Source organism: Trematomus bernacchii, unplaced genomic scaffold, assembly GCF_902827165.1.
Source record: "Trematomus bernacchii unplaced genomic scaffold, fTreBer1.1, whole genome shotgun sequence".
Taxonomy (NCBI): domain Eukaryota; kingdom Metazoa; phylum Chordata; class Actinopteri; order Perciformes; family Nototheniidae; genus Trematomus; species Trematomus bernacchii.
This window is the reverse complement of record NW_022987669.1, coordinates 957,722-967,037: the sequence shown is the minus strand read 5'-3', so window position 1 is coordinate 967,037 and position 9,316 is coordinate 957,722.

Below are 9,316 nucleotides of genomic sequence, written 5' to 3'. Positions count from 1 at the left end.
GCTGTATCAAAAACAATGCGCAACGTGTTTTTTAAGTAATATGGCCTGTGTTTACATTAGCATCGCTAACACTCAGAGCTAACCTGTACTGGAGAGAGTATGTGTAAAGAAGCTGGAAATTAAAAAAGGAACTCACCTTGTGGTAAACCTGAGAGAGAGAAAGAGTTTGAGCTCCATACTGTTTCAGAAATAATCCTTGATGTGGTTTTGAACATGATATGGCGTTTAATCACGGCGGCATTTAGCTGAGTTTCTGGGTAGAATTCTATTTTCTTTTTTAAAGCTACTGATCCAGAATCAGCACTTTAGTAACAGGGCTGAAATAGAGGGGGATGAGGCTATGGGTGATCTGTTTGGTATTTTGATCAAAACACTTCATAGACATGTTTTTTTATATATTAGTTTATATCTGAGACCTATATGAGATGCCTAAAAATAGTATAATAGGAGGATTTGAAAGCAACTCTCCGATTTCCACTTGATTTGATTTGAAGTGAACCGTATGAGCTGCTGTTTGAGACTCTGCGGTGTGAAGGTGGATGAGACTGGAGGTAATTTGTGTTTCCTGTTAGAAGCAGTGACCCCTGGGAAACCGAGGTGAAGGTGGCGCTGATCGACATCATTATAAAACCATCCAAGAGAAGCCTTGTTTTAATAAATCACACAGGAGCGACTCCTCTGAATGCTGCAAGTGCACAAAGGTTTCCAACATTATTTATGGGCCTTTTTTATACTTAAAATTAAAGGAGGAATCTTCAAAATGCCAGACTGAACAATGGAGGGAGGGAAAAAGCCTCATCACTATGTAAGACTTGCGCTTCTATTGACGCTCCAACACATTATTTTGGATAAGCGGTTGACCAATCACAACAGAGCCGGCCAGCTAACCAATCAGAGCAGACTGGGCTCTGGTTTCAGACAGAGGGTGAAAAGAGGTGCTGCAGCACAGGCAGTATGAGAAAAATAAAGAGCTTTTTGAAAATTAAAGCATGGAGACATGTAGAGACACTACATACTGATATACACCTGAACATCAGCAGGAGAGGACTCTTTAAAGTAGAGACACTACATACTGATATACACCTGAACATCAGCAGGAGAGGACTCTTTAAAGTAGAGACACTACATACTGATATACACCTGAACATCAGCAGGAGAGGACTCTTTAAAGTAGAGACACTACATACTGATATACACCTGAACATCAGCAGGAGAGGACTCTTTAAAGTAGAGACACTACATACTGATATACACCTGAACATCAGCAGGAGAGGACTCTTTAAAGTAGAGACACTACATACTGATATACACCTGAACATCAGCAGGAGAGGACTCTTTAAAGTAGAGACACTACATACTGATATACACCTGAACATCAGCAGGAGAGGACTCTTTAAAGTAGAGACACTACATACTGATATACACCTGAACATCAGCAGGAGAGGACTCTTTAAAGTAGAGACACTACATACTGATATACACCTGAACACCAGCAGGAGAGGACTCTTTAAAGTAGAGACACTACATACTGATATAAACCTGAACATCAGCAGAATAGGGAAAGCCTCTCCCATGAAATTGAAGACAGAGTAAAAACTTTAGGGAGGAAGTGATTTGCTTCTCAGCACATCTGAAAAATCGAATTATATATTTCAAGTGATCCATTTAATCACCGAGATGCGGCATAGAAAAGAAAAGACAAATCTAAATGAGAAGAGAAACAAATTAAGACTAACTAAGCTCCTCTGAGTGAATATATGATTAAACAGAGTTTGTCAGACGTCAGAATCAAAAACTGCAGTTCACTGCAGGACAATTTGTTTGAAAATATTCGTTTTGATTATGTCATGTTTCATTCTGATCCAAGTAAAGGATTACTAGCGACATGTTTATGTTGACTTCCAAAAATACAGATGTGGTGATGACGTAATGAGGACACATTTCATCGGAAGTGCATTTTCATTTTCATTTTATTCAAAGGAGCACAGTAGTGGTCAGGCAGTAGCTCCTGTGGAGGACACTCAGTTCATCTCCTCTGTGTTTTGATATGGGGATTAGGGATTAGCTAAAAACTCTAAGCTGATTTAGGTATTTTCAAACTCAATATACTCATATTTGATTTATTTTAGGGCCAGAATAATAATTAAGTTATAAAAGGATTCAATGTTTCTTCACAGGAAATGTTTTTCAGAATGTGTGGAGAGGGCTTGAAACAACATTAAGACCTTGATGTTTGGGAAATGTAATGGTGGTGCTCCATTTTACAAACTGCTTTTTGAGGATGGGTTCGGGACTCGATTTGATGACTGAGATTTAATGACTGTGGTTTGAGGACTTAAGTTATGAGGACTAAGTCTAGGGTATAAGGTTTGAGGACTTAAGTTATTAGGACTAAGGGTTATTCGGACCTGAAAAACAGGCTCAGGGTTTGAGGACTTAAGTTATTAGGACTAAGGGTTATTAGGACCTGAAAAATAGGCTCAGGGTTTGAGGACTTAAGTTATGAGGACTTAAGTTATGAGGACTACGTCTGAGGTTTTAGGTTTGAGAACAGGTTTGAGAACAGGTTTGAGAACAGGTTTGAGAACAGGTTTGAGGACTAAGGTTTGAGGACTAAGGTTTAGGTATTGAGTTTGCGGACTAAGGTCCAAAACAAAACACAAGTCAACGCCGAGCCTCTGAATTAGCACAAAGCGAAAGAGGGCTAACGCATTTAGCACATAACTCACGGTAGAAATATGTTATACTTCATCGGATCTGCACTAACAAGATATCATATGAAAGCTAAGATTCCACAGATTCCAATGGTATAAGTATCATCACTGAGCGACCAAAACTCGAGCGAAACCAGACAACACACAATTTAGCTTTAGGGAGCCAAAACGGCAAATACTTCTTACCTTTGCTGTTTTCTGATCAAAAGTTGTGTTCAATGGCATTCAAACGCATATAAACACTGCTGAAGGTTAATCCAATGTCTCTGTGTCACTTTGAAATGATTACTGATAATCCATCATCATATTTATGGCAATAAACTGATCTTTCATATAGAGTGTGACAGGGCTTCTGGTTTTGGGCATGCTGGCTGCGCATCACTCTCATTCACCAATGATAATGTTTAGATGGATGTAGGAACTTCCCCTCGATTCTATTGGCTCTGACGGTTCAAAAGAGGTGTCAATCACCAAAATCGACCAATGGGTTCCAAATAAACGGCAAATACACCCAAATGACCCCAGAGGTGGGTTTTCTTTTCTAAACCTCTCTAAAAAGGTCACATTTGACTTGTTTTGCATCAATCTTGATACAGGGTACTTATTATATGTTATAGTTTGGATTCCTAAAGCTTTTAGTCTACTATCCCATCATTCAAGGCTGGTTTTCACTATAAGTAATGTTTTTTCTTTGGACGGACACTATCATTTACATTTTTTTACTATGTTCAATCTGAATTTACTTTAAAATAAAAAACATCTATATTGATTCTGACACTTCTACATCCAACTCACAGGTTTATCATTGCTTTGAGAAAAAAGATTATTAATTTACCCCTTTTAGAAGTGAAGTTATGGTCATTTGTTCTGGGCATGTCATTTTCGAGCCTGGGACCTGAAAAACAGGCTCAGGGCTTGACAGGTTAAGGAATGCAGTTGTAGGACTGAGGTTTGAGGACTTAAGTTATGAGGACTACGTCTGATGTTTTAGGTTTGAGAACAGGTTTGAGGACTAAGGTTTAAAGACTGAGGTGTAGGGACTGAGTTTGAGGACTAAGGCAAACTAATGTAGCTGTGTGACTGATATTTGATGACTGAAATGTCTGGACTTAGGTTTGAGTCATGAGGTTTGAGGACTGAGGTTTGAGGACTAAGGTTTATGACTGAAGTTGAGGACTAAGGTTGGGGTTTAAGGTTTGAGGACTGAAGTTTAAAGACTGATGTTGAGGATTACAAATAAGGACTGAGATGTAATGACTGAGGTTTGAGGACTGAGGTTTGAGGACTGAGGTTGAGGGATGAGGTTTAACAACTGAGGTTTAGGACTGAGATGTAATGACTGAGGCTTGAGGACTGAGGTTTGAGGACTGAGGTTGAGGGATGAGGTTGAGGGATGAGGTTTAACAACTGAGGTTTAGGACTGAGATGTAATGACTGAGGCTTGAGGACTGAGGTTTAAAGACTGAGGTTGAGGGATGAGGTTTGAGGACTTAAGTTATGAGCAATAAGTCTGGGGTACAACGTATGAGAACAGGTTTGAGGACTAAGGTTTAAAGACTGAGGTGTAGGGACTGAGTTTGAGGACTAAGGTAAAGGAATGTAGTTCTGTGACTGATATTTGATGACTGAAATGTGTGGACTTAGGTTTGAGTCATGAGGTTTGAGGACTGAGGTTTGAGGACTGAGGTTTACGGATTGAGTTTGAGTCATGAGGTTTGAGGACAGAACTTGTGTTTATGACTAGTTTGTTTGTTTGTTTGCTGCTCATGTCACAGGAAACATCATCGAGGTCCCAGTTTATGTTTTTCCAAATGCTTTTTCTATATGCTTGCACAAAACAAGAGTTGTTGTGTTTGATGAGTGCACAAAGGACTGTGTGTTGCTAGACAAAAGCATGATTGTTATGTTTAGAGAAAGGTGGTTTGGGTTAAAGGTTAATGAAGTTTGTGTCTTGTGCTTTAAGTCACTGTTGTCTGCATTTAACCGAGACCCTGATCTTATTATTCTATGACTTACTTTATATTGCTTTGAGTGGATTCTGTAGGAAAACAGATCAAATACATCGTCAGTAAAGCTTTCCCTGGTATGTTAAGCATCAACAATTTGATCTGCGAATAATAATGGGGTTGATTTGGGAAACTAAAGTGATATGTAAAAAGTTTAGGAGTTGTTTTCAGCAGTAAACTGTTGGAGTATATAAGTCTTTAAGTGGGTATTTAAATGTATGCTTTGGGTTACAAACAACATGTGTTCTGTTAAGATCTCTTAATTGGAAACAGCAGCAGGAGTCCAACCTTAGATACGTATGGTGATAACATTGTATACAGGCTATTAGATTTAAAGGTTGTTGTTTTCAATGCATTTTTCTACAGTTGGACGTCAGCTGACCATGGTTTGGAAAAAGTAAAGGTTATAATTCCCATTTCTTTTTTAAACTATGACTTCTCTGTATCCAGCGTTCAAAAGAATAGAGCCTCTGTAATGACTGGAATCAAACTTTCCTATATGCACTTCCATATATGATCCGTGACGTTTGAAAGGCTTTGCCGGAATTATATTTGGTTTCTCTAATTTAATTTAATCTGATTGCATTTTGGCTGAGATGGATACGGAAAGAACCTCAACTCAGCAGGTTTCAATTAAGAGGGCCACTGCTGTCGGCCAATCAGAGTGCAGGGGTGTGTTTAAATTCATCCAGTCAAGAGCATTTAAACAAAAGAGCATTTATCCAGGAGCAGACACAGGGCTGGAAACATCCCACTAATTGACCTCAAGGAAAAGATGATTGCCCTCCTAACAGTCAACGTTGTTTTGGGTTTTCTTTTAACCCATGATCACAATTTGTCTTGGAGAAAGACCCTTGTAATGTAATAAGTGAGGCAGAAGGGATTCCTTACAATCTTTTAAACATACATTATAAATCATAGCAAGACAAGACGAGAGCCGCAAACTCTGTGAAGCATGTGACGCTGATTATTTATATTTTTCTGCCTTGAGGACCAAGGATGAGGACTGAGTTTTGAGGAATGAGGGTTGATGTTTAAGGTATGAGGTTAAAAGTATAAGGTTGTAAAACTTCTGTTTGAGGTATAAGGTGTGAAGTCTAACGTTTAAGGATTAAACAAACAGCACTGCATCAGGTAGTAAAAAAAACAATTGCTTTTGTCAGACCGGGAACAGGTTATTGTTAAGTCAAGGTTCCTGTCAGTGAATGATGAGTTACTTCTGCCTGAAGACAAATTGTTGAGCTGAGTTCATAAATCCATGTTCATGTGTGTGTGTGTGTGTGTGTGTGTGTGTGTGTGTGTATGTGTGTGTGTGTGTGTGTGTCACATGTGTGTGAGTGTGTTGGAGAAGCCATTTAATGAGCAGCTATTTTCGCCCCTCTCCAGGACAGGATGTCTTATTTGCCGTCACTACACGACGACTGGAGCCCTGCATCAAATCATCACCGGCAGAAATGGACCTTTAATGAGCCTTCAAGATCCAGACAGCACTTCTGATGTGACACGCGTGTGTGTGTGTGTGTGTGTGTGTGTGTGTGTGTGTGTGTGTGTGTGTGTGTGTGTGTGTGTGTGTGTGTGTGTGTGTGTGTGTGTGTGTGCACAACCCTTCAGGAACACCAACTGTAATTTACAAAAGCAAACAGCATTTTTTAAATGAAAAGTTGCCGCCTGATTTCACACAATGTTCTGAGTGTATTTTAGTATCTTTACTCACATCTGCACATCAAGAGGAGGAAAACTGCTTCATAACATTCAGTACATTCAGACAAAAACACTCCAGTTTATCACAACTTTGGTTTGTTTAAGTCGTTTTGTCCATCACTGGAAACAAAATGATCCCAACCGTTTCATTTGGACCTTGAACTGACACTGAAATTAGTCAATAGGAGATTTAGGGCAGAAATTGTCTAAATTGTGATGAATGGTTTTAGTTTTGAGTACAATGATATAATTACTGACAGAAAGATGGACAAACCAGAATTTCAGTTAAGAGCAAAGATTTTCTGACATATCTTGCATATCTGTTCACTTTTCAGATGTCCCTGAAACGCCTCCATACACCTGAACATCAGCAGGAGAGGACTCTTTAAAGTAGAGACACTACAGACTGATATACACCTGAACATCAGCAGGAGAGGACTCTTTAAAGTAGAGACACTACATACTGATATACACCTGAACATCAGCAGGAGAGGACTCTTTAAAGTAGAGACACTACATACTGATATACACCTGAAAATGAGCAGGAGAGGACTCTTTAAAGTAGAGACACTACATACTGATATACACCTGAACATCATCAGGAGAGGACTCTTTAAAGTAGAGACACTACATACTGATATAGACCTGAACATCAGCAGGAGAGGACTCTTTAAAGTAGAGACACTACATACTGATATACACTTGAACATCAGCAGGAGAGGACTCTTTAAAGTAGAGACACTACATATTGATATACACCTGAACATCAGCAGGAGAGGACTCTTTAAAGTAGAGACACTACATACTGATATACACCTGAACATCAGCAGGAGAGGACTCTTTAAAGTAGAGACACTACATACTGATATACAACTGAACATCAGCAGGAGAGGACTCTTTAAAGTAGAGACACTACATACTGATATACACCTGAACATAAGCAGGAGAGGACTCTTTAAAGTAGAGACACTACATACTGATATACACCTGAACATCAGCAGGAGAGGACTCTTTAAAGTAGAGACACTACATACTGATATACAACTGAACATCAGCAGGAGAGGACTCTTTAAAGTAGAGACACTACATACTGATATACAACTGAACATCAGCAGGAGAGGACTCTTTAAAGTAGAGACACTACATACTGATATACACCTGAACATAAGCAGGAGAGGACTCTTTAAAGTAGAGACACTACATACTGATATACACCTGAACATCAGCAGGAGAGGACTCTTTAAAGTAGAGACACTACATACTGATATACAACTGAACATCAGCAGGAGAGGACTCTTTAAAGTAGAGACACTACATACTGATATACACCTGAACATCAGCAGGAGAGGACTCTTTAAAGTAGAGACACTACATACTGATATACAACTGAACATCAGCAGGAGAGGACTCGTTAAAGTAGAGACACTACATACTGATATACTGTACACCTGAACATCAGCAGGAGAGGACTCTTTAAAGTAGAGACACTACACACTGATATACACCTGAACATCAGCAGGAGAGGACTCTTTAAAGTAGAGACACTACACACTGATATACACCTGAACATCAGCAGGAGAGGACTCTTTAAAGTAGAGACACTACATACTGATATACACCTGAACATCAGCAGGAGAGGACTCTTTAAAGTAGAGACACTACATACTGATATACACCTGAACATCAGCAGGAGAGGACTCTTTAAAGTAGAGACACTACATACTGATATACACCTGAACATCAGCAGGAGAGGACTCTTTAAAGTAGAAACACTAAATACTGATATACACCTGAACATCAGCGGGAGAGGACTCTTTAAAGTAGAGACTCTACATACTGATATACAACTGAACATCAGCAGGAGAGGACTCTTTAAAGTAGAGACACTACATACTGATATACAACTGAACATCAGCAGGAGAGGACTCTTTAAAGTAGAGACACTACATACTGATATACACCTGAACATCAGCAGGAGAGGACTCTTTAAAGTAGAGACACTACATACTGATATACAACTGAACATCAGCAGGAGAGGACTCTTTAAAGTAGAGACACTACATACTGATATACTGTACACCTGAACATCAGCAGGAGAGGACTCTTTAAAGTAGAGACACTACACACTGATATACACCTGAACATCAGCAGGAGAGGACTCTTTAAAGTATAGACACTACACACTGATATACACCTGAACATCAGCAGGAGAGGACTCTTTAAAGTAGAGACACTACATACTGATATACACCTGAACATCAGCAGGAGAGGACTCTTTAAAGTAGAGACACTACATACTGATATACACCTGAACATCAGCAGGAGAGGACTCTTTAAAGCAGAGACACTATATACTGATATGGAAACCTAAAATAAGCAGAATATGTCCATAAGATAACCAAAGAAAAGTCCACTTAGAAATGGATATGTTTCTGCCGTAGAACAGGACATAATACATAATACTGTTTCTCTTGTCTGACAGATATCAGAGACGTTGAGCGTCAGCAGGTGGCGAGACTTTTCCCGTCAGATATTTGTTTCAGTTAGGGATGACATGCTCGTGTCGTGCTTCTCGCCCTGTGATTACAGACAGCTGGGATGTCGCCGGGCGCCAAAGAGCTGCTATCCAAACTGTGAAGTGGCGGCCATAATTAACGGCTTCGTCTGCAGGAGGAACGTCGTGCCAGAGCAGCTGAGAGCATCAATATGTCTCTGAGAGGAATGAACTGGGGACTCTTTATGGAAGCTGTTTTATTACCTCGCACACAAGGAGGTCATGTTTTTAACTCGGTTTGTGTAACACTAACCCTAAAATTACAGTAAGCGCTTTTTATTGTCAGTCAGAATTAAAAAAAAAAATCTCTCAGAATTCCGACTTATTTTTCGGAATTCCAA